The sequence below is a fragment of the Pseudophryne corroboree genome, chromosome 6, assembly GCF_028390025.1.
Source record: "Pseudophryne corroboree isolate aPseCor3 chromosome 6, aPseCor3.hap2, whole genome shotgun sequence".
NCBI lineage: Eukaryota > Metazoa > Chordata > Amphibia > Anura > Myobatrachidae > Pseudophryne > Pseudophryne corroboree.
The window spans coordinates 649,054,614-649,080,453 of NC_086449.1; the positions used below are offsets into that span (position 1 = coordinate 649,054,614).

The 25,840-nt window shown below is 46.1% G+C and overlaps 1 long non-coding RNA gene across 1 annotated transcript in view; it reads left to right on the top strand.

Moving 5' to 3' along the window:
• Positions 1-2,373: 2,373 nt before the first annotated feature.
• Positions 2,374-25,840, top strand: part of LOC134935551 (uncharacterized) — a 30,961-nt gene continuing 7,494 nt past the window's right edge. Inside the window, exon 1 of the long non-coding RNA XR_010180241.1 lies at positions 2,374-2,729. This is a non-coding gene — a long non-coding RNA (uncharacterized LOC134935551). The remainder of the gene's footprint in view (positions 2,730-25,840) is intronic.

Below are 25,840 nucleotides of genomic sequence, written 5' to 3' on the forward strand. Positions count from 1 at the left end.
GTGGCAGTCCAGCACACATAAGGTCGGCCCTTCCTCGCTAAGGTAAGGGGCTGGTCCCTCAGGCAGTAGGGCCCACCCTGCTCTCTTCACTGGGTCATTTATCTGACATTGCTGAAAATGTTCTGTGTGGGGGCCAGGGGATAACTCATTGCTGGTCTGGGCAGCAGTGGGTCCCTTAGTCCTCATGGTCCCCGATGCAATACACCTGCTGCACCAATGGTAGTTTTGCCTCTGACTATGTAAACACTGGCCACAGGCACCCCAAACCTACAATCTACAAGTCATGCTTGGTTTAAATGTAGCTGCAGAAGTTAACATTTACCAATATAAATAACAAATACTTAGTAACAAATAATACGTGAAAGATAGGTTGTTTTTACAACACAAGCTATTTCTTTACGCTTTTCACACATTTTCTCATAGGCCATGCCTACATCAGTCCACTTTAAATTACATACAGTAGAATGCTCACAGAATTACTCACCCAACAGTAACTGTTCCAGAGCACATACTGTACATATTCATGCTACAAATTAACCACAGACCGTATATTTATGCTTTAATGTATATATGTACAAGGGGAAGGGGGAGCACATAGCATATTTATGATAAGAACTTGTTTGAGTGTAACATGTAATTCCCTCTATGTAGTACTGAGATAAGGATGCAGAGCTCTCCTGAAATGTCGACAGATGGATGAAACGTATCTTGCTGCCGGGTGATGTAATATCTGTTTATCTTTGCATATTTTGGATTACAAAGTATCACTTTGATATTAAAAACTGAATGATTTTTTTTCTCATGGAGAGGAGACCTAAAATGACCAATTTATACACATACATTGTTGCACATGTATTCTTCTTAATTTTCAGTACTTATGGGCTTATGCAGAGTTACACTATACTGTAAGTCCGATTTGTGGACAGATCTTGTGATTGCATGCACCAGAGCACACACAGGCTATGTAGAAGGAACTGCAGGATAGTTGTGTGTAGTGTATGTAGAAATCTGATTTCAGTCAGATCTCTTGCAGCAGATATTGGTCTGTTGCAGGTACGTGTTGATAATAATAATGGCTATCTCTACAAGCTTATTGCTGGTGGTGCATATTAAGCACAATTAGTGCCCTATGCAGAGCCAGATTTAGACCTCATGGAGCCCTAGGCAAGATATCAGTTTGGGCCTCCCTCCCTCAAACAATCCATAGCACCATATTTTCTTTCCTGATTCACGCACATTACATTATTTGTTGTTTTTACATTTTATGCAAGCCACATAGCAGCAACAACACCATTACATCACGGCCCTCATTCCGAGATGATCATAGCTGTGGTAAATTTAGCACAACTACAATCATTCACACTGACATGCGGGGGGACGCCCAGCACAGGGCTAGTCCGCCCCGCATGTCAGTGCCGCCCCCCCCCCCCCGCAGAAGTGCAAAGGCATCGCACAGCGGCGATGCCTTTGCACTTCAAGAGTAGCTCCCGACCAGCGCAGCTTTAGCGTGCTTGCCGGGAGCTACTCGTTGCTCCCCGGCCCGCAGCGGCTGTGTATGACGTCACGCAGCCACTGCAGGCCACTCCACGCCTGCGTTGGCCGGACCGCGCCCACGAAACGGCAGCCAAACGCCACCATTCCGCCCCCACCTGCCCAGCGACCCCCTCTGCCTGTCAATCAGGCAGAGGTGACCGCAGCCCAGCTACGGCCTTTGGACGTATAGCATGCTCTGGCGCACTACGGTGCTGGCACATGCGCAGTGGATACCCGTTCGCTCGCCTGCGATAAAAAGAAGCGAGCGAACGGGTCAGAATGACCCCCCATGTCACACAGCAAGAACAATGTATGGTTGCAACAAACTCGAGCTGCACTGCACAAGGCGCGGAGGGGGGGGGGGGGTTGCGAATGTGGCTATATTATACACTGCATGAGGAATGTGACAGCCATAAATTAAAGTGCCAATTTGAAATGTAGAAAAGGATTTGGGGAGTAAGCAGGGAGTGTTCGTACTGAGCCCTATCCCTATATCCTCAAACATTATGCATCTAAAGCACAGGGTGGTATGCATGATGCATTGCATTATGCATGTGATCCATTTCCGCCAGTTATCGCAAGCATAACAGTGTTTATTAATGCCGTATGCTTGTGTATCCCTCTATATATATACGGGCTAAGAATAGTTGCCATTGGTTAGTAGCTATAAGATGTTTATGTATTGCATGTAGCTATAATGTGTATATGTCTTGCATGGTATATGTATATTTATGTTCCGTGCCCTGGGGATATACATGGCAGGGGAGCGTGAGCCTCAGCAGAAGCTTCTAGTGCTGGCTCGCAATCCGAGTGAGAAGGGGGGAGCGACGGTTGGCGAGGGGGTGTCCGGCAATGGAGAGAGGAGGAGAGGAGCGGCCGTGGTGAGCGGAGCGGTGGGTGATAGTGAGGAGGCAAAACCGGAGCTACCGCTATAGAGGGGGAGATCCTGAGTGCTTCTGCCGGAGAGAGACGGGGACTCCCGTGTAGCCAAGCTGCGACCCCATCCCCCCATTAGCCGGCTGTGAAGAAGAGGCTGGAGCGCAGGAACCAAGAGGCAGGAACGCGTCACCAGATGAGTCGTTACCGATCTACTGACTGAGCTTCTGCAGCGCCAGCACTATCCTGTTATATGATGGGACGTCCATTCTCCATCTCGCTGGTTGAAGGCGGCTCCAGTGGTAGCGGTATCCCCTGAGGTAGTAGGTGAAGATGGGAAAGAGGGGGTATTGGGGGTGATACCGAGTTGTTCTGTAAGGATGTGCCCTGTGGGCACATCTGTGTTGTCCCTAGTTGGGGACAGCGCTGGGGCAGCTTGTCTGTCCCCAGCGCTGGGTGCGTGGCGGCGGCGGCGGGTGTCCGGTGCAGGGATTACCCTTTTCCCTGCACCGGACCCCAGGCTGGAGGGTTTGAATGTTGGCGCCCTCCGGGAGCCAATCGCGGCTCCCGGAGCGGCGGCCAATCAGGAAGAGACGCGGCGAGCCAATCAGCGCCGTCAGACGCCGGGCGGGAGCCGTTCGGACAGGAGGCCGCGCCGAAGAGCGGCGAAGAGGAGGAGCCCGCGCGCAGGAGGAAGAAGAAGAGGATCGCGTGGAAGAAGAGAAGACACGGCCGGAGCGCAGAAGAGGATCCGGCGCCGAGGAGAAGACGACGACCGCGGGGAGAGGAGGTCCTGAGGCCGCGGAAGAGGCCAGAAGACGTCGGCCTGCAGAAAGAAGATGTCCAGCGGCGGCTGGACGCAGGGAAAAGACGGAGGCGCCGCTGGCCAGGACGGGTCAGCGGCAGAAGACGGTGGAGGCCCCCAGGTTAGGTAAGGCCTCAGTGAGGCTATCCTCCCCCTCCCCTTTTCCTCCCTCGACCACCAGGGACGGGCATTAGGCCCGAGGACACAATTCAGGCGCTAGGCCTGGGCGCAGTTAGGAGTTTGGGCCCCCAATATTTGATGAGGTGGTTTGGGCATTAGGCCCAAGCCACCCCACTCATGCGGCACCAGTTAGGCGGGCACTAGGCCCGGGGAACAATCTAGGCACTAGGCCTGTGGCTAATAGAGGGCGTTAGGCCCTAGGGTATTTGTGGCCAAATCAGGGATACGATAAGGTGACCCTGGGCACAAGGCCCAGGTCACCCAACGGGCGGCAAGTAGGCGGGCGCTAGGCCCGTGGGCAAAGTCAGGCCTCCGGCCTGTGGGCAGTTAGGGGGCGCTAGGCCCAGCGAAGCAGTGTTTCCCTGAGGTGAGTAAAGGTGGTACTGGGCGCTAGGCTCAGGCCACCCTGAGAGTACGGTAGGTGGGTGAGCTGTGCGGTCCCCACTACTGGGTGTTCTGGGTCGGGTAGATAAAGGGACAGCACCGTTTTATGTTGTAACTCCGATAGTGTGATATATGTTATCGTGCAGGGCAAAGTGTATGTGTTGTGTAAGTTGTGCATAGTTGTGTTGCACCACACCCACAGAGCTAGTTTGAGGGCTCCGCTGTTGTAGATAGTATAGGGTGTGACACTAGGTCAGAGTTAGGCCCTGCACGGCTGTTTCTCTTTGCCTCCTTACAGGGACCTGTAAGTGGAGAAGATCGGAGTGCAAGACTTGTGACGGTGAGTAGCATCCGTGTACGTCTGTCCCTTGTTTGTCCCCGAGCGCCGGAGTTAGGATTGCTCACGGACGTGAGAATCCCTTTCATCACACTACGTGCGAAAGCGCGAGTGTGTGAAAGCTGGGTAGCTGAGGCTTTGTGCCGGTGATGACCATTCACCCAGCCGGTGAAGATCGCAGCCACCCCTGGGGTATCCCCTGTTCCAGCGGAAGAAGGGTCGATACCCCCTTTAATGTAAACCCTTCTCTCCTCAGCTAGGTCGTCGGTAAGCTCCGAGAGGGAATCGCCGTGTCCGGATCCGACTGAAGAATTCCAGGTCCGTTGAAGGATCCGGTACCTGAAGGTGAGAGAGAGCGGCGCCTGGTGAGTACCGCGTCTACACCTGCACGGCAGCAGGCACCACCACACGCACCGCACCTCTCACAGTTCGCTCGTTGCTGATTTTCGCAAAGGAGCGATTAAGGCGAAAGTGCGCATGGTACGCAGTGCGCATGCGCTAAGTATTTTAGCACAAAACTTAGTAGATTTACTCACGTCCGACCGAAGAATTTCCATCGTTGAAGTGATCGGAGTGTGATTGACAGGAAGTGGGTGTTTCTGGGCGGTAACTGGCCGTATTCTGGGGGTGTCCGGAAAAACGCAGGCATGCCAGGATAAAATGTGGGAGTGTCTGGAGAAACGGGGGAGTGGCAGGGCGTGTTTGTGATGTCAAACCAGGAACTAAATGGCCTGAGCTGATCGCAGTGTAGGAGTAAGTCTCGAGCTACTCAGAAACTGCTAAGAATTTTCTATTCGCAATTCTGCTAATCCTTCGTTCGTAATTCTGCTAAGCTAAAATACACTCCCAGAGGGCGGCGGCCTAGCGTGTGCAATGCTGCTAAAATCTGCTAGCGAGCGAACAACTCAGAATGACCCCCATTGACTGAACGTCCTGCCAATTGTCCCGTTAAACATCCACTGGCAGCGACAGACCATCCAATTTAACTACCTGTAGCCAAGAGCAGGGGGAGTGAGAACAAATAGAGAAATAATAGGGGTCCTCCTGATAAAAGAGTCCAAGTAACCATCCCTGGATGGTGCTGTAGCTACTCTGACTCCCGTTATACGCCTCCGATCCTCTAAAGGGCTATTGTTCAATAATACTCCGTTGCTGGCATAAGGGAACTGAGGAACTGATTATCGGACTGGCTCCTTGATTTACAGTAACTCGGAAAAAAGGGACTTCAGCAGAGTCGGTGTCAGTGCCTATCACACCAGGGTCCCTATTACTAATAGTTCCTCAAGGCAAACGGTGATCACCTTTACTACATTATAAAACATTTGTACCCTTGTCCACGGTATGTACTGTATGCACTGTACTTGTTTATTAACCTCTGCAGGACTGGAGATATATGCTGAGTAACCCTTCCCTATCAATTACTCTCCCTTGGGAATATATACTCACCTGGGAACCCTACCTAATCCAGAGTCGTCCAAGTCGTTGTGCACTAAGTCGTTATTTTGCTGCAGCCCCTTTATGCTCTACCGATTATGATTAGGGAAACAACCCCTGATGGAGAAAGGACCTTTGTGAATTTGGATTCTCATTCCTCCAGCAAAGGCCCATGTAGTACCACAACTTTACTCCAAGCCCCTATACGGGCCAATCTGTCCCTGTATCCCATGCCCAGAGACACTTGTATCCCATTCCCAGAGACACCTTAAGAACGGTGATTATTCCAGGATGGTAACAAGGAAGTCGCCCCAACTTATTTGACAGACTAATCTTCAATATACCCAGTAACAGTAAAAATCCGGGTTTCTATGTCATAATACTAGGTTGAAGGTACCAAAGCAATTTTATATATTTTTTTGTATTGAATGCGAATGTTGGGGTTCATTCCAATCCGATCGCACGCTGCACTTCTTTGCAGCCGTTTGATCGGGTCGGAACTGCGCATGCACCGGTGCAGCAGTGCACCGGCGCATGGCAGTCATCGTTGCTTAGCGATCGCCTCTGAGACAGAGGCAGACGCTATGCAGGATGGGGCTGAACGGCGACGTTTAGCCGCCATTTAGGGGGAGCGGTCCGGCCAATGCAGGCGTGGCCGGACCGTTCGGGGGGCGTGCCGCGGCGGCTGCATAACATGTCATGTAGCCGCTGCAGCCAGCGGAAGTGATGAGTAACTCCCGGCCAGCCGCAGGAGCTGCGCTGGCCGGGAGTTACTCCTCAAATACAAAGGCATCGCCGCTGTGCGATGCTTTTGTATTTGTGCGGGGGTGCCGGCACTAACATGCGGGGTGGGCTAGCCCAGTGCTCGGCGTCCCCCCGCATGTCTGAGTTAAGGATCGTAGCTGTGCTAAACTTAGCACAGCTACAATCAACTCGGAATGACCCCTGTTATTGTATACAATAACATTCGCATGCAATACAAAAAAAATATAAAATCGCTTTGGTAGCTTCAACCTAGGAAAAAAAGCAATTAAACTAGTTACCCCAATGGGCAGTTTTTTCAAGGGCCTATTATAATAGGCCCTTGAAAAACTGCCCATTGTGGTAACTAGTTTAATTGCTTTTTTGTCCTGTATATGCGTGTGTACCCATTGTATAGACTGTTATATATTCAATTCTTAGGGTGGGATTCAAATGATATATCACACCCAATTTCCTTTCTAAAATGATCTCCATTATCGCGCATATTGCGCCCATAGTAATCAGGTTTAGCTGTGTAAAGGGTTGGGTGCCTTGCTACTTCAGGGGTAGTGAGCTGAATAATGATACCACGCCCCTGAGGGCAGAAACAGAACAGGTGTGGAAAGGGGTGAAAAGAATTGAATCCCGCCCTTAGGGTGTACAAACCAAATACATTTCATTTACCTTATTCATACTCGTCTTGGTGGAGGAGGCTATTCGAGACCTGCGGACAAGAAAGAAAACCATATACCAGGTAAACCTCCAAGAAATCCCACTAACACCTAACTGAAAGAAACAAACACACTTATTATTAGACCCCTATGCCACTTGACACTCTTCTAGGGGGAGGCTTACCCACTGAATATCAAATTTATGTAGGCCCCAGTTAAAATCGGTCTACATTTGGAGGCACTGCTAAGATCCTGTTATACGGTTGTCTCCTGTTTACCATACTGCATAGGTAACTTTTATCAGAATGGAGCCTGCCATGGAAACCTATATTGGTTGGTGGTGCAAAGAGAAAGGGGTAGATCCCAATTGTAGTTTTGGGTTAGTAGGGAACATGGCGGTGGTGAAGGATGAAGGGGTGCTGAAACTTGTTGGATCCCTATGCGACATACACCTACCCTGCATTGTTGACCAATGGAAAGGACCTGATGGGGATTTAACAATAAAAATACATTGGATCGAACTCTCATCCCCAGCATGATGTTACTGGAAGGGACAATGGGTAGGAAAGTGCAGATAGTGTGGCCTGAAGAGAGTAGAGATGGAGAGGAAGAGGCGGCCCAAGGGGGAGACCCTGGAGACCTGGGAACTGGGGAACCCCTTTTATGGAGGTTGCCTACATACAATTGGGATTCGCATGGGTACTGATCCACCTACAAACTGCATCCACTGAAACCCCTGTAGACTAAGTGGTTGACAAAGTAGTTAGTCATCTAGAAAGGTGGAATTATGAAGGGGGATATCGTAGGTTGAGAATATTTTCAGGAATCACTCCTGTTCCAGCAGGAGAAGAAACCTACGACTTGTGGAGGGAAGCTGCCATTCAACACTCCGAGGAGTGTCAGTGTCCGGAGTACATCAGATGACAATGGGTAGTTGAGAGCCTATGAGGGCCAGCCATGGGAGTGATCCAGGCAATCCAACAGAGTAATCCCACTGCTACCTTGAAAGATTATCTTGAAGTGCTAGACTTCTCTTTTGGAACATTGAAAGATGTGGGGGATCTACTTGCCCGATTGAACAGCATGTACTAGGACCATGGGGAAACTTTGACTCATTTTATTTATCAAGTGGACCGAAGGATCTATAAGATAGTGGACAAAGGAGGTCTAGATAAAGAAGTAGTGGATGAAAGATGATTAAGACAGGTGCTGAAAGGGGCCCTCACCAACAGTCCAGTGGCTCAGTGCTTACGGTGCACCAGGACCACGGCACATGCTCCAACCTTAAATGAGTTGGCTAAAGTAGTCAAACTGGAAGAAGCGCAGATTGAAAACTGGGAGAAATGTGTAAGGAAAGTCAAAGTGGTGCTGCCTTCTCCATGTCCTCCTGCCCTGGACGAACGATTGTTGAAATTACTTGAGGAACAAAATAAGAAGATTGATCAACTCATTGCTCTACAGACTCATCAAAACCCTAGCTTTAATTGACCATTTGGATCAGGACGTGGTATGAACCAGAGGAACGACAATCGTGCCCCTTTTGAGTGTTACAGCAGTGGACAGGTAGGGCACCGTTCCTTTGAATGCCCCATGACTGGAAATGAGCAACGGGGAAGTAATGCCACTCTTCCAAGGAGAGTATTCATGGGGGAGAACTCCAACGGGAGTCCTGTGGACCCCTCACAGGCTCCCTGATTATAAAGGTCCAAGCAATGGGGAATGCCCAATGGTCTCATACTATCCCTGATAGTTTACTAGGCAAGGCACCTTTAATCAGAGCCCTTATTAATGGACATGAATGCACAGTGTTAATGGACAGCAGTTCTCAAGTTTCTATCATATTTGAGTCTTGGTATCATACTCATATTTCGGATATACCCATTCAACCTCTCACGGGATTTACTATATGGAGTCTGAGTGAACAACTGTATCCCTATTTAGGGTACATTATTACTCAGATTATGTTTGAACCAGGAAGCAAAAACAAAAAATTGCCAAAAAGCGCCTTAGATAACGGTGCCGAGAAATATTGTTAATGTAATTAAAATTGCTCTGCCACGTGCGCTGCCACAGAACACTGTGTGCGTGTTCAATATGAAATGAATAAGGTAAGGAAAGAGAATGGCTGCGCAATGTGTTAGAGCAAATTAATACTAATTAGGAGCTGACGTGTAAAAATTCAAAAGGTTTTATTGTTTAGATAACATCAAGTTTAACACATAGAAAGAATAAAAGTAATATAATAAAACCAAAGTTAGAAGCAAGACACCTTGAACTTGTAAATATATATACTGGAGATGATACCCTCCGATTTTGGTGAGGAAACAGATCCAATTAAATAGCCATATGGAGATCCACAATCAGGTAAGCAGCTGATCCACAAGTGTCTATTAGTGATTGCCGTGGTGAGGATCTAAGTGCGGCAATGCAAGAAACTGCTGTGGGAAAGAATAAGTACCTCTCCATGGGCTGGTCCCGACCGAGCGTCCTCGGTCGTAGGTTCCTGCAGTGCCCAGTGCTTGACAATACAGCAGAAGAGGGGACGTACTTATCCCTGGGTTGGTGATGCAGATTATCAGCAGCGTGCTGGCAGGGGTCACCGGCAGCGATTGGAAAGGCCGGGACGGGAGCCGAGGTATCTCAATGGCTCAACCTGATGGTAGAAGTCACCGTCGGCAGATGGAGTAGCCGGGACGGGAATCAGAGTCTGACTGGCTCAGCATGCAGGTAGAAATCACCGGCTGTAAACGGAGAAGCCGGGGCGGGAGCCAAAGTGTCACGGGCTCAAACAGCAGCTTGCTACCTGTATGGTAGGTGAGGTCAAGGTGTGTAAACAGGCGGGGTCCTAACGCGTTTCGTCACAGACCATGTGACTTTATCAAAGGTGTATACACCTTTGATAAAGTCACATGGTCTGCGACTAAACACGTTAGGACCCCGCCTGTTTACACACCTTGACCTCACCTACCATACAGGTAGCAAGCTGCTGTTTGAGCCCGTGACACTTCGGCTCCCGCCCCGGCATCTCCGTTTACAGCCGGTGATTTCTACCTGCATGCTGAGCCAGTCAGACTCTGATTCCCGTCCCGGCTACTCCATCTGCCGACGGTGACTTCTACCATCAGGTTGAGCCATTGAGATACCTCGGCTCCCGTCCCGGCCTTTCCAATCGCTGTCGGTGACCCCTGCCAGCACACCGCTGATAAACTGCATCACCAACCCAGGGATAAGTACGTCCCCTCATCTGCTGTATTGTCAAGTACTGGGCACTGCAGGAACCTACGACCGAGGATGCTCGGTCGGGACCAGCCCACGGAGAGGTACTTATTCTTTCCCACAGTTTCTTGCATTGCCGCACTTAGATCCTCACCACAGCAATCACTAATAGACACTTGTGGATCAGCTGCTTACCTGATTGTGGATCTCCATATGGCTATTTAATTGGATCTGTTTCCTCACCAAAATCGGAGGGTATCATCTCCAGTATATATATTTACAAGTTCAAGGTGTCTTGCTTCTAACTTTGGTTTTATTATATTACTTTTATTCTTTCTATGTGTTAAACTTGATGTTATCTAAACAATAAAACCTTTTGAATTTTTACACGTCAGCTCCTAATTAGTATTAATTTGCTCTAACACATTGCGCAGCCATTCTCTTTCCTTACCTTATGTTTGAACCAGGTCTGAGCTCCCCCAATGAGACTGTACCGTTAATAGCCCTTCTATGTCCTGATTCTCCCGGGGATAATGGAAACCTACTTGTCATCGTGGGTACGAATACCAACATGTACCGGAATCTTATGCGGTGGTGTGAGAAACAGAGTCCCGGAAGAAAGGATATCCTGGGAAGAGGGGTCATGGAGGGAAATGGGCGGTGTCTGAAAGTAGAAGGACATACTCAGGCGGGGCTGCCTTTTTTATTCCCGAAGTTGAACCTAGATTCCTCTTTCAATGGCAGTGATATCGATGAAGAGGGTAAATTACTTCTGATGGAACAACTGAGGAGAAGGAAGGCTGTTTTCTCTAAGAGCGAGTGGGACTTGGGTTTGGCCGTAGGGGTGGAGCATCATATTAAATAACTGATGATACCCCATTCAGGAAATGATCGAAGAGGCTTGTGCCGGCTAACTTTGATGATGTCAGGAGTCATCTGAGAGGCCTGCTGCAAAATAATGTAATAGCCGACTCGGAAAGCCAGTATGCATCACCCATAGTCATGGCTCGTAAGAAAAATTGAGAAATTAAGCTCTGTATTGACTACCGCACGTTGAATAGTAGAATGGTCCCGGACCAATACATGGTTCCCAAGGTAGATAAAGCCTTAGATTGTCTGCAGGGAAGTAGGTGGTTTTCTGTGTTGGACCTAAGATGTGGATACTACCAGATCCCAATGAGCGAAGCCGACAGGTCCAAGACGGCTTTCATTTGCCCTATAGGGTTTTTAACATTTCTGAAGATGCCCCAAGGCATAACTGGAGCCCCGGCGACATTCCAGAGGACAATAGAGCAAACCGTGGGGGACATGTGTTATCGTGAGGTATTGGTTTATTTGGACAACATCATAGTGTTTGGAAGGACCCTTACAGAACATAATGAACACTTGCTTAAAGTGTTGGATTGCTTGCAAGCATGGGGGCTAAAACTGTATGTGGAAAAGTGTAAGTTCTGCCATTTTTCTGTAAAATATCTCGGACATATAGTGAGTCGACAAGGGGTCGCTACCGATCCGGAAAAGGTTGATACGGTGAAGAAGTGGCCCCGGCCCAATAATCTTATAGATTTGAGATCGTTCTTAGGGCTTTGTGGCTACTATAAAAAATTTGTACCGCTGAAAAAGCTATACCTCCCATGTATCGCCGATTGAATCCATCCGCGGTAAATGGGTTAGCGATCATCGGACCAACACATATAGCTTGGTAACAGAGGGTTGATGTAGATATATCACCTATCGTACAGATTCTAGAGAAGCGTCAGACTACTACGATTGCCCAAATGGCATGCTCGCTAACTGAATTAACACGCGGTTATCCGCACAAAGGAAAATTATCCAGAGGGAGGCAAAATGATGACCGAGTTTATTTCAAACCTAACGAGCCTTTTGGAAGTAGGTGGGATGAGCATTGTGAGGATGCTTTTGAAAAGTTGAAGGAAAGGTTAACCAACTCCCCAGTGCTGGCCTACGCGAACCTGGAACTTCCATATGAATTACATATTGATGCCTCCTTGAATGGGCTGGAGTGTTATATCAACTTCAAGACCAATAATTAAGACCTATCACTTATGACAGTAGGGGTCTATCCAGCAGTGAGAGGAAGTATCCTGCCCATAAATTAGAATTCTTGGCCCTCAAGTGGGTGGTCATTGAGAAGTTTCATGATTATCTATATGGGGCAGAGTTCTTAGTGCAAACTGACAACAACCCTTTAACGTGCATCCAAACTACCACTAAGCTGGATGCAACTGGCCACCAATGGCTTGCTGCTTTAAATAATTATAATTTTACTCTAAAGTATCGACCTGGGTCGGTTAATCAGGACACCGATGCTTTATCCCGAATGCCTCACCATGAAGTTTAGGTAGATCCAGAGGGATGAATAGAAGTCCCTACAGCAACGATAAAAAAGGGCTATGTCACCAGGTCAGTGTCACAAAACATATGAGTGGCCACCATTCAATTAACTGGAGCCTCTGAAAAAGCTATACCTCCCATGTATCGCCGATTGAATCCATCCGCGGTAAATGGGTTAGCGATCATCGGACCAACACATATAGCTTGGGAGCAGAGGGTTGATGTAGATATATCACCTATCGTACAGATTCTAGAGAAGCGTCAGACTACTACGATTGCAGATAAGGATCTGTCTGTCAACGCCAAAATATTACTGAAACAATTGAAGCGGTAGAGTCTGCGGCAAGGTGTGGTACATCGGAACAGCCGACGATCTGATGGCATTGTCAAGTCACAGATAGTATTACCAGCTAAGTACAGGCAATTAGTATTATCAGAATTGCATGACAGACATGGCCATTTAGGGTACGACAAGACTCAAAGTTTGATTTCAGACCGATTCTTCTGGCCTTGTATGAACCGAGATATTGAGCAGTTCTGTAGGACCTGTAGGAGTTGTATACTATGGAAAACCTTACCTACCAGAGCCGCTCCTTTAGTAAACATCCAGAACTTTGGAACCTTGGATTTGATATGTATCAATTTTCTATCTTTAGAAGAGCCCGGAGGCAAAGACAGGAACATACTATTGGTCACGGACCACTTTACTCTGTATGCACAGGCCTATGTGACCCCTAATCAGAGAGCGGTGATGGTTGCCAAGACCCTGTGAGAGAAGTTCTTTCAACATTAAGGGCTGCCCGCAAGTATATACTCCGATCAGGGGCGGGATTTTGAAAGAAAACTTATTCGAGAACTCTGTCTTTGTTGCGGGATCAAAAAATCCCGAACTTCTCTTTATCACCCGCAAGGGGACCCGCAACCGGAACTGTTTAATCATACGTTAATAAACATGTTAGGCACATTAAGCCCCAAACAGGAACTTCAGTGGAAACAATATATCTCTCCATTGGTGAACGCATATAATTGCACCAAGAATGGGTCGACGGGGTATACCCCCTATTTTCTCATGTTTGGCCGAGAAGCTAGACTACCAATTGATGTTTGTTTAGGGACCCAGTTCAATAACCCATCGGCTTCCTCTCACACTCAAAATGTGAAGCGCCTCCGGCAGCAGTTGAGGGATGCCCATCGACTAGCTCAAGAGGATGCGAGACGATCCGGGAAAAGAATAAAACTCAATACGACAGCCATGTGAGAGAGCATTGGTTGCTTCCTGGAGATAGAGTGCTGATTCGTATATTAGGAGTACCTAGAAGAAGGAAACTCACTAATCGTTGGCAACCCACTCCCTACACTATAGTCAGGCAACTTTCCAACCTTCCAGTCTATCAACTGGTGCCTGAAGATGGACAGGGCTCCTCTCTAACTTACCACCAACAACATCTGTTGCCCATAATGCCAGGCACCCGATGGAGAGACCTTGATCCAGAAACTGGGGCACCCCATTCTGATCTGGTTAATCTTGATAAACACTCCAAAGCGCCCGTCTATCAGGAGGAGGAGGAAGGGATCGAGGGTTACTATAGTGGAAGATACTATAAAGAGGTGGAACCTGCCCCTACGGATAATGTAGAGGAGCCTTCTGACGAGAGTAGTACGTCTAATGAACCGATGGTGTATAATGATGATTGGGGAGTGGAGGATAATGACAGAACCGACGAACGGAGTGATGAACCAAATAGGGTTCTGTCTTTCGGGGGAGGATCTCCAGAGGAAATCAGACGTGATACAGTACCTACCCCTCCATCCCCCAGACCACAAAGAATTCGTAAGCCTCCTCGAGTACTGACCTACGATCAACTGGGAACCCGTACCGAAGTACCGTTGTTAGTACACCCGCATAAAGTACTGCCTTGGCCCTACTTTAAACCCATAGTGTACTAATCTACAAGGAGACCGGAGTGTGACACCCAATAATGATTCATTCAGATACGCTATTAGAATCACCAGGGGGGAGACTGTAGCCCTATATATATACAGGTTGAGTATCCCATATCCAAATATTCCGAAATACGGAATATTCCGAAATACGGACTTTTTTGAGTGAGAGAGAGATAGTGAAAGCTTTGTTTTTTGATGGCTCAATGTACACAAACTTTGTTTAATACACAAAGTTATTAAAAATATTGTATTAAATGACCTTCAGGCTGTGTGTATAAGGTGTATATGAATAATAAATGAATTGTGTGAATGTAGACACACTTTGTTTAATGCACAAAGTTATAAAAAATATTGGCTAAAATGACCTTCAGGCTGTGTGTTTAAGGTGTATATGAAACATAAATGCATTCTGTGCTTAGACTTGGGTCCCATTGCCATGATATCTCATTATAGTATGCAATTATTCCAAAATACGGAAAAATCCCATATCCAAAATACCTCTGGTCCCAAGCATTTTGGATAAGGGATACTCAACCTGTATATATATATATATATATATATATATATGGGCTAAGAATAGTTGCCATTGGTTAGTAGCTATAAGTTGTTTATGTATTGCATGTAGCTATAATGTGTATATGTCTTGCATAGTATATGTATATTTATATTTATGTTCCATGCCCTGGGGATGTACATGGCAGGGGAGTGAGAGCCTCAGCAGAAGCTTCTAGTGCTGGCTCGCGATCCGATTGAGAAGGGGGAGCGACGGTTGGCGAGGGGGTGTCCAGCAGTGGAGAGAGGAGGAGTGGCCGTGGTAAGCAGAGCGGTGGGTGATAGTGAGGAGGCATAACCGGAGCTACCGCTATAGAGGGGGAGATCCGGAGCGCTTCTGCCGGAGAGAGCCGGGGACTCCTGTGTACCCAAGCTGCGACCCCCCCATTAGCCGGCTGTGAAGCAGAGGCTGGAGTGCAGGAGCCAAGAGGTAGGACCGTGTCAGCAGCCAAGTCGTTGCCCATCTTCCGACTGAGCTTCTGCAGCGCCAGCACTATCCTGATAGATGACAGGATGTCCGTTCTCCGTCTCACTGGTTGAAGGCGGCTCCAGTGGTAGCAGTATCCCCTGAGGTAGGAGGTGAAGATGGGAAGGAGGGGATATCGATTGAATGTCCCACCTATTGTCCCATTAAACATCCACTGGCAGCGACAGACCATCCTCTTGCAACCGAGGAGTGGCTACTCTAAATTTAACTACCTGTAGCCAACAGCAGGGGGAGTGAGAACAAATAGAGAAATAATTGGAGTCCTCCTGATAAAAGTCCAAGTAACCATCCCCAGATGGTGCTATAGCTACTCTGACTCCAATTATACGCCTCCTGTCCTCTAAAGGGCTGTTGTTCAATAATAACCCGTTGCTGACATAAGGGAACTGAGGAACTGATTATCACACTGGCTCCTTGATTTACAGTAACCCGGAAAAACTTCAGCAGAGTCGGTGTCAGTGCCTATCACACCAAGGTCCCTATTACTAATAGTTCCTCAAGGCGAACGGTGATCACCTTTACTACATTGTAAGACATTTGTACCCTTGTCCAGGGTATGTACTGTATGCACTGTACTTGTTTATTAACCTCTGCAGGACTGGAGATATATGCTGAGTAACCCTTCCCTATCAATTACTCTCCCTTGGGAATATATACTCACCTGGGAACCCTACCTAATCCAGAATCATCAGAGTCGTCGTGCACTAAGTCGTTATTTGGCTGCAGCCCCTTTATGCTCTACCGATTATGATTAGGGAAACAAACCCTGATGGAGAAAGGACCTTTGTGAATTTGGATTCTCATTCCTCCAGCAAAGGCCCATGTAGTACCACAGCTTTACGCCGAACCCCTATATGGGCCAATCTGTCCTTGTATCCCATGCCCAGAGACACTTGTATCCCACTCCCAGAGACACCATATGAACGGTGATCATTCCTGGACGGTAACAAGGAAGTCGCCCCAACTTATTTGACAGACTAATCTTCAATATACCCAGTAACAGTAAAAACCCGGGTTTCTATGTCATAATACTAGGTTGAAGGTATCAAATCGATTTTATATATATTTTTTGTATTGCATGCGAATGTTATTGTAAAATAGGCCCTTGAAAAAACTGCCCATTGGGGTAATTAGTTTAATTGCTTTTTTTCCTGTATATGCGTGTGTACCCATTGTATAGACTGTTATATATTCAATTCTTAGGGTGTACAAACCAAATAAATTTAATTTACCTTATACATACGAGTCTTGGTGGAGGAGGCTATTCAAGACCTGCGGACAAGAAAGAAAACCATATACCAGTTAAACCTCCAAGGATACCAAACTGAAAGAAACAAACACACTTATTATTAGACCCCTATGCCCCTTGACACTCTTCTCGGGTGAGGCTTACCCAAACAGGCCTGAGTTAATTAGCTTGGGTGGAGGCACTGAATATCAAATTTAAGTAGGCCCAGGTTAAAATTGGTCTACACAGTGTTTATTAATGCTGTATGCTTGAAAAAAATCACAAAGGACAGCTCTCCTGGTAAGAGCTGTCCTTTGCGATTGAAGGACTTCAGGGTTTAGAATCCGGGAGTCCTTTTGTGTAAGCGTTGAGTGCCACTGGGATCCCTCTAATGGGCAATAGGCTTCTATAGGGCAATGCATTGCCTACTGCATCCAAGCTCTGGAATATGTCTTCTGTCAGCCCTGGTACAGGACTGACAGAAGTCATCTCTAGCGAAGCAGCATGGCATCCTGTGTCACTTCGTCACCCCCTGCATCAGCAAGTGTGTATGCACTTGACTATGCAGGGTCCAGCTGCCAGTCGGATCAGCTTTACCGTTCCAGTGTCAATAACCTCTTCAAATGCATGGATGCAGCTGCTCTTACCCTCCCAGTGACACTACAACAATGACCTCCCCAACGTACGACTGCAGCTGCTCTTAACCTTGCAGTGTCCTTCGTGATAAAACACATAGGCCACCACAGTAAAATAATAAAACACATAGGGGGTCATTCAGATTTGATAGATATAAACTGTATTTACTGTACATTATGTATGCGGTGGGAATCCAGAGGAGACCACCCACAAGAGCAGTTGGGAAAGACATCGCCTACCTATTCAAACCGACCTATGACCTCTCCTGTACTGTAAATGTGCATTCCTGTGTCCAATGGACAAAGAGATTACAGTATCTATTGTATTACTTTTTGGAAGAATTGTATAAAGAGAGCTGCTGCAGGCCTGGTCTGACACAAGACTCACAAAGTTATCTATCAGATGACCGAGGACCGGGCCGGGAAGCGCAAGCAAATCTACTCACGTAGGTACCATTGAATGTAGCCATTTACTCTGTTATATTATATTGTATTGTTTGTATTGTAACCCCCCTTTTAGCAATAATATCCTGTGGTGTCGGAACCCAGTGGTTTAATTACAATCTGGTGTCGTGTCTTCATTGCCCTGCTAAGGTTTTAAGAGTATTATCATTGCATTGCTGTTAAAGGTTTAAAGTGTATCTCTGGGTGTGTATGCGCTGTGAGTACTTTGTACCGTCAGCGCGGCGTTTGTACGCTAAGTCCGTACACAGCATGGGACTTTGTACGCTAATAGAGTACAAAGTACGTAGAGTGTGTATTAAGTACAGTGGCCACAGCGGCTCCATGGTAAAGTGTATTTAAGGTGTGTTTAAGGTATAGCTTTCTTTCCTAAGGATATTTCAGCATTATCAATTGGGGCTCCTCCGGTTTTCCACATTCTTACTATCTAACAGGTCACAGCAGACTTTATCTATCAGCAAAGGGTGGACAGGACAGTATCCTACGTAACCCTATCGTGGTCGTCTGAGACACTGAAAACCCTACTTGTATGCTGATTAGATGGCGTCTGCCCTGTATGGTTTGTAGAGGTGCTGGTAGAACCCGTAGTACAACAGAAAAAAAGCTATTTAAAATCTGTGAATTTCTTTTTGGCGCCAAAACCGTACACAGCACCCATACTCTTTGCATACTCTCTCACATTGTTGCCATAACATTCAGATTGCTAGATTCATTTAGACTTGTGTGAAACCGGAGATATTTGTTGCTATATAGTTGGAAAAAAAAATATTTAAGGAAGTAAGCGTAAAGCACAAACACAGTCTGGCCTAGTTGTAAAGGTTTATACAGAAAGAAACTGTGTTGTGTTTAGTGGGCAATAGTAGTTTTATTGCTCACATTTATAGAAGTTGTGTGATCTGTTTTATTGCGTACGCACATTGGTATACGTGGTACAGAACGTGAGGACAGTGTACAAAAACGTGCACGTAGCGCAAGGCCGCACACGTGGCATAGAGGTACGCACGGTTGCGTAATTACGCAAGCTTGCGTAGGGTTGTGCGCGCATAATAAAACCACGTGATAGGTTCGTTTAGTTTAAAGGTGGGACAGTAGCCACGCTACAATAGCACCAAACCACCCAAATTCTACAGAAATTTAGTATAAAAACAAAATTTTGTGTAAATATTTTTTTTTTAAATTGCCTCTGGGGGTAAAGCTGCCTACTTAAATGAATCCTAATTTTCTGTACAGATAAAAATAAAGTGTATTTGAGTGAGCAAATGCAGGAGTGAGTGGATACTGAACCCAAGAACTGAAGTGGTCTAAGTGGTCTAAGCTAGGTGGTCTAGGTGGACACACTGGGTTAGTAGAGGCCCGGTGGCGTAGGGTTCGCAACCCTGCGTTATTATCTAGGTGGTCTTAGTGGACTGAGTGGTATCCCATACAACTCTTAGTGGTCTGAAGTGGTCTAGGCTAGGTGGTCTACAGCAATCGTAGGGCATATAGATTACTAGTATTTATAGGCTGTGCTATTGCATCACATGTCCGTTTGTTCTGCACAGCGCAACGTGATATTATTGTGTCATATGCGCTGTGGAAGAGCATACGCAGACGTGATTGTATAGACAAAGGGGTTTTTCTTTGATAACTTCGGGAAATCTCCCTGGTGGGCTTCACTGGAAAGGGTGAAAGATAGTTATCTAATTTCTCTGTTTTTCACCCTACAAACAATTCCAGGTGAAAGATACCGAAAAGGAAATTTTCACTGCCTCTCTCAGGAAAATATTCCAAACAGAACTTTCACCGAAAGAAATTACAGTGTAAGGTCTGATAGGAGCCCTAAGTTGGGTATGCGATCCGCTACCAACAGTATATCGTTGTACTGGCCAGCATGGGCAAGAGCGAGTGGAAGGCGCTCGGGTATACTTCCACTGTCTACTTATATTGAGTATTTTGGTGTTTGTGCGAATATTTTTTTAATTATTAGAAGAGACCCACAAATATGGGAGCCAGTTGCTCAAGTAAGAGACGTTTAGACAGGGTTCAGGTAGAATTGTGGCTAAAAGGCTCAGCAAGGTTTATCATGTGTGAAAAATATGGTTCACACACAGAAGTTTTATGCAATGAGTGGGTATGTATGACTAACAATGATAGGGAACCATTCCCTAGGGTGGGCAGCTTTGAACCAGAGGTACTGCAGAATGTAAGCAGTAGAATATGTCTTCTTAAATCCAAAAAACAAAGGATTAGACAATGATTGTTTAAAATTATGGCAACAGGAGGGGGATATGCAAAGAGAACAAATTCGCAAAACAGGTTCAAAACCTAGCAGGAATGAGAACACAAACAAAGATGTATCCTGTTTTGAAGTCTTTTCAAGGTTATAAGTCACAGGAAGATGAAGGATCCAGCCAAATTCCAGCTCTCCTCCAAGCAGTCATTTTGCAGGACACTCAGTTGGGGCCTGTCCAACCAGGTAGAGCAGTAACAATATTCCCCAATGAAAGAACTAGTGAGGTCACAGCTACCGGTAAGTGTGAGACAGTTCATTGCACAGAGACAACAATACCTCACAGTAAACGGATTAGGAACGGAATGGTAGAATTACACCCTGTCTTGGAAATAGTAACTCCCAATAGGGGAAGCAATAGTCATGGAGTAATCCTTACCAGGAATAATGCAATGTATTGCCCGTGGCCCAGAGATGAGCTGCGATCAATCATTTCAGAATTCCCCGACCCTCGGAAGCATTTAGCCAGATGTCAGAAATTTATCAGAGATCTGGGTAATGCGTATGAACTGACAAACACACACTGGCGGATAGTTTTGAAAGCGTGCCTACCCCCTAATATTGACACCCAAAAATGTATCACTGATTATAGATTAGAGTCGGATAGTCTTATGACTGACAGAAACAATCAGGAAAATATAGAACGAATTAACAGGCAACTAGAGCTGTGTTTCCCCATTGAGTAAAGAAGAATTTTCTCCATAAAACAGAGGGAAAATGAAATGACATCTGAATATTTCCATCGGGCCCTGCAAAGAATGGATAGATACATTGGGGTATCCGATACAGGGAACGATGCGAATTATAGGTAAGTGGCTGTTTCTGTGCTAATGGACGGACTCAATAAGACAGTAAGGGACAGGGTACAAACATTTTTGCCTGATTGGAGAGGGGCCACAGTAGCTTGCCTTAGAGAGTGCGCGATTGAACACCATAAGAATATTGCTAGGCGTAGAGAACTGCAGGAGGAGAGGCTGAGGATTGAAAGAATACAGGCTCTTACACCAAAGTCTCATCAACCTAAACCCCAAAACACGGATAGTAAGAAAGGACCTAGGATATGTTACACTTGTAGGAAGGAAGGTCATGTTGCCAGAGATTGTAGGAGTAGTAGAACACATAGCCAATATAGACCCCTAGACAGAGAAAACAAGCCACGTTATTAAACACATAGACGGGATCAAGGGACATATAGTAAGGAATCACGAGCCATATAGAGAACACAGATTTGGTTAATGGGAAGAACAGAATGAATGCAACTTTACCCTTTTGACAGAACTTGCTGGGGTTAGGAGGAGGTCTCTAAACTTTTGCTTCTCTCTCTAGCAGAAGTGACCTCTAAGTAACTTAACAGGAGTTTTGTTAGAGATGGTATACATATAGAGTGCTGCCACCGAGGAAGCACAAAATATGTTGGATACCCACGAAGACCAATGTTGCATTTCACTGTTCTAGATGCATGTCCATCGCAGGTAGAGGAAATTATCTCAAAGATACCGGGTTCCCTATGAACTTAGAATGGACAGGACACTGGATTGATGTCTGGGATAGTCCCAGTAGAGATATAACACACATAGAATTTATTTTAGGGGAGCAGGCCGAGTAGAGAATCATTCCCCCGTAGTGCCCAATCCAGATGTCAAATTTTGTAAAATATTCTTTGCCTCTACAAACTTATCTGTTACTAAACTCTGTGATTTGTCTTCAAAGTTTCCTCTTCATCTCTTACGTTCACTGACAGGATTATAGTTCAAACGCCACATGCCTACTTGGTTTTTCAGAGCTCTGCCCAAATCCAGTATATCTCACCAGCATAGGAACACCAGTATTTACGCAGTGTGCCTGGCCATGCACAAAGGGTGAAGAATGAGAATACTGGTGAAGGGAGACTGTGCATAGACACCGATATGCATGATAGTGTGACAGCCTGATGGTGAACGCAAATCTGACAAATTTTCTTTTTATTATTTCCCCTTTCTTTACACTTTCCACAGACGGTTTACTTCACACAACTGATAATACACAAGAGTTAAACACATCGAAATGCAAGATTGGTGTTCATTACAGGAAAGGGCAGTCTGGAGGTCAAAGGGATATGGCCAGGAATCCGCGGGACTGTGGACAGGTGGACAAGGTAAGCCAGTAGCCCCCAGAGCATATCTTCCAAGCTTAGCTGAGGCGGCACACGGTCTGACTCATCTGGGTAAAGAGGGTATGTGTAAGCTGGTGAGAGCCTACTGGTGTGCGCCAGGATTCTCTTCTCATGCAGGTAAGAGAGCAATGACATGTTTTACTTGCTTGAGGAAGAATATTGGAAAGTCAATACCAACAGAGCCATCCCATATCCCTCCGACAGACGGTCCTTTTCAGGTAATACAAATCGATTTCATACAGTTACCACCCTGTAGGAATTTAAAATATGTGTAAGTTTGTATTGACGTATTTTCAAATGGGGTAGAAGCGTTCCCTGCTGCCACAAATACTGCTACGTTCACTGCAAAGAATATTGTGCAGGAATTTGTGTGTAGATATGGTATCCCTAGAATAATTGAAAGTGATAGGGGTACCCATTTTACAGGTGAAGTCTTTCAGGTCATGTGCAAACTGATGGGAAATAATAGCAAGCTGCATAGTCCGTACCGTCCACAGGCGAGTGCAAAGGTGGAGAGAGTGAATAGCACTATTAAGAACAAGCTGAGCAAATTAATGGTTGAAACTGGATTGTCGTGGCCAGAAGCTTTGCCACTAGTGTTGTACAGCATCAGAACCACTCCCAGGTCTCCCCTTAACCTATCACCCTTTGAAATCCTTTTTGGTCGACAACCTCATGTAATGATAGACCCCCAGGATGATTTGAAATGTAATAATGAAGTGACTGTGAAATATTTGGTTGGGATGAGCCAGCAGCTGAGAAATCAACAAAGAAATTTAAAGCTGGTGATTCCTGACCTACCGAACAGTAATTGTCATGACATTGAACCTGGGGATTGTGTGATGATTCAAAATATCTTACGCTCAGGTTGCCTCATAGACAGGTGGGAAGGACCATATCAAGTCTTGTTAACCAGCACAACAGCATTGAAGGTCACCGAAAGAGAGACTTGGGTCCACTCGTCCCACTGCAAGAAGGTCGCTGACCCGGAGAGAACTCGTGACAAAGAGCAGAGTACAGAGGATCTCGTATCACTAGAGTATTTGTTCCGGGAAAGTTGAGAGGCAGGACTGTTGAAGGGAATCTGAGCACAGAGAGTAACAAGAGCTAGAACAGTTGTCGTACCACTTTCTTTTTTCACCTCCCCCTACATTTTTCCTTTCTTTTCTCCTTATTATTTTCCTCCTTTCCCCTAACGAAATGGATCGATCACAAGAGACTGCGTTTCGGGTTCTGTTAGTAATTCTGGTTTTGATAAGGACGGTTTGTTTTGGTGAGGGTCCCAGAGAGGTCGAGCAGGGATCTGGAATGGGTTCTGATTAGTGATGAGCGGATTCGGTTTTACTCGGTTTTACTCGGTTCTCAAAACCGAATCTTATTGGCTATCCAAAACACGTGACATCAGTGAGTCAATAAGATTCGGTTTTGAGAACCGAGTAAAACCGAGTAAAACCGAATCCGCTCATCACTAGTTCTGATGGCAAGTACGAATTTGTAGGATCTCAGGATCAGCACATCATTTTGGTAAAGGCTGGCATCAGTAAGCGCTCTGGTAGTCAAGGAGCTCGGAGGCACTGTGATGGGTTATTGTCTGATGAATATTGCATTTGTAGGAATTGTGAGAATATAGTTGAGGATGGGTGCATCCAGAGATGTCAGTCCAACCTTAATATCGACATGTACCGTCATCCGTTGAGTGATTACCACTCACTAGTGGGTAAGGTCTTAAACCAGACAGAATGCTGGGTGTGCTCACAGGTACCTCAAGGTCAGAGCAAGTCAGGATTAGTACTGTACCCTTTAGCAATAGATGAGGTACTCGAATTACGGGGTGGGAGACCGGTGGACAAGAAATTTAATATCTCTAGGCCCCCTAGTTTGAAGCTCCACCAGTATCATGTACACAGATCCTTATTATGTTTCAATATTTCCAATTACCGAAAACCGGGAAATTGGGAAGTGACGTGGAATAACCAGACAATGACCTTTTCACACAGAGCTGATAGGATACCCATAAACTCTGAACTTGTATGCCAAATAGCCAACAGTGGGAGGTATTTCCGGTAGAGGTATACTCGTGGAAGCAAGACCATGTGGGTTGGAAAAGTATCGCCAGGGTACTGTGCTCATATCATCCAGCCCGATACTTGTACTGAGCAGATGGGAGAACTAGGGATTGGTTTCTTCACTTGGAAAGTTTGTAATATGGTGATGTCATATTTTGTCCCCTATGTTCTCCCAGATGATGCCTATTTCACATGTGGGAGGAAGGCGTACAAGTGGCTTGCCCCGAGCTCAGAGGGATTGTGTTATATTGGGAGAGTACTACCAGAGGTCATGACCATAACCCATGATAAGATGAAAGACGTTCACCGCAGTGCTCAGGCTCCTTATACTCATACTTACTATGAACACATCATCAAGAGACACCTCATAGATAGGACAGAGCACGCAGCCTCTGATTTGATCCACGAATCCATCGGGATTCAATTCCTTCTCGCATTAGACATCACCCGTACTGCCAGAGGAATTATAAATTATAGGTGTATCCATGCGCTAGCGAACTTGATAGATAATATCACTGAGATGTATGATGACACCTTCAGGTATACGGGAAGGGAGTTACAAGCTTACAAGAAGGAACTGTTCAGCACAGGATGGTCCTAAATTATATCACAGCCGTGACAGGTGGGTACTGTGTTACTCTGGCAACTCAATATGGGGTGAAGTGCTGTATGTATATTACGAACAGTACTGACGACCCAACGGAGATTATCGATCAAAAGATGGACGATATCTTGCAGTTGAAGTGGGAGTTCAGGAGGAAACACAACCTTACCTTGGCAACTGTGAGTAATGAACTGACCGGCTGGGTCTCATGGTTGAACCCACGAAATTGGTTGTCAGGTTTAGGAGAGTGGGCTCAAAATTTTATTATGAGTGTAGGGAAGTTTCTCCTTTGTATCCTGGGAGTCGTCATAATTATTGGTTTGATATTTAGGTGTGTTCGAATTCTGACGCGGCGCAAGCACGGCACAAAGTTGATGAGTCTAAGGAGCAAGGGCGCTGTTATAGCAGCATATTTAATTTATGACCCATCCATAGAGACAGTGTTATGATAAGGATTGCAAATGAATTTCATGGCCTGTTTCTTTCACCCGTTTTTCTTTTGTTTCCCCCTCTGCCCAGATACATCCATCCGGAAAAGACATCAGCCCTACCCAAAAATGTTTATGTGAATGCATTTTAGATATGTGTCTTATCTTCATCTCTGCAACCTCCAATTAATAGCACACATAGTCGACAGGTGATATCCACATATACTAACACTCACATATGTCTCCCCTCCGTGTATCACCAACTAAATGTGCACCCCATTTGTTGGAACAATCCGACAAGAGCTCGGTAGTGTTTGTTGGCCCATTTACAGACCCTTAGTATGGGATGAGAAGGATTTAATGTATACTTCGCAATACCTCGAAGCTTATTTAGAACATATACGGCACGATGATACATGCCCCTCAGACATGGATTCATACATACATGCTTTTTACTATCCCACTAGGTCATACATTTCCC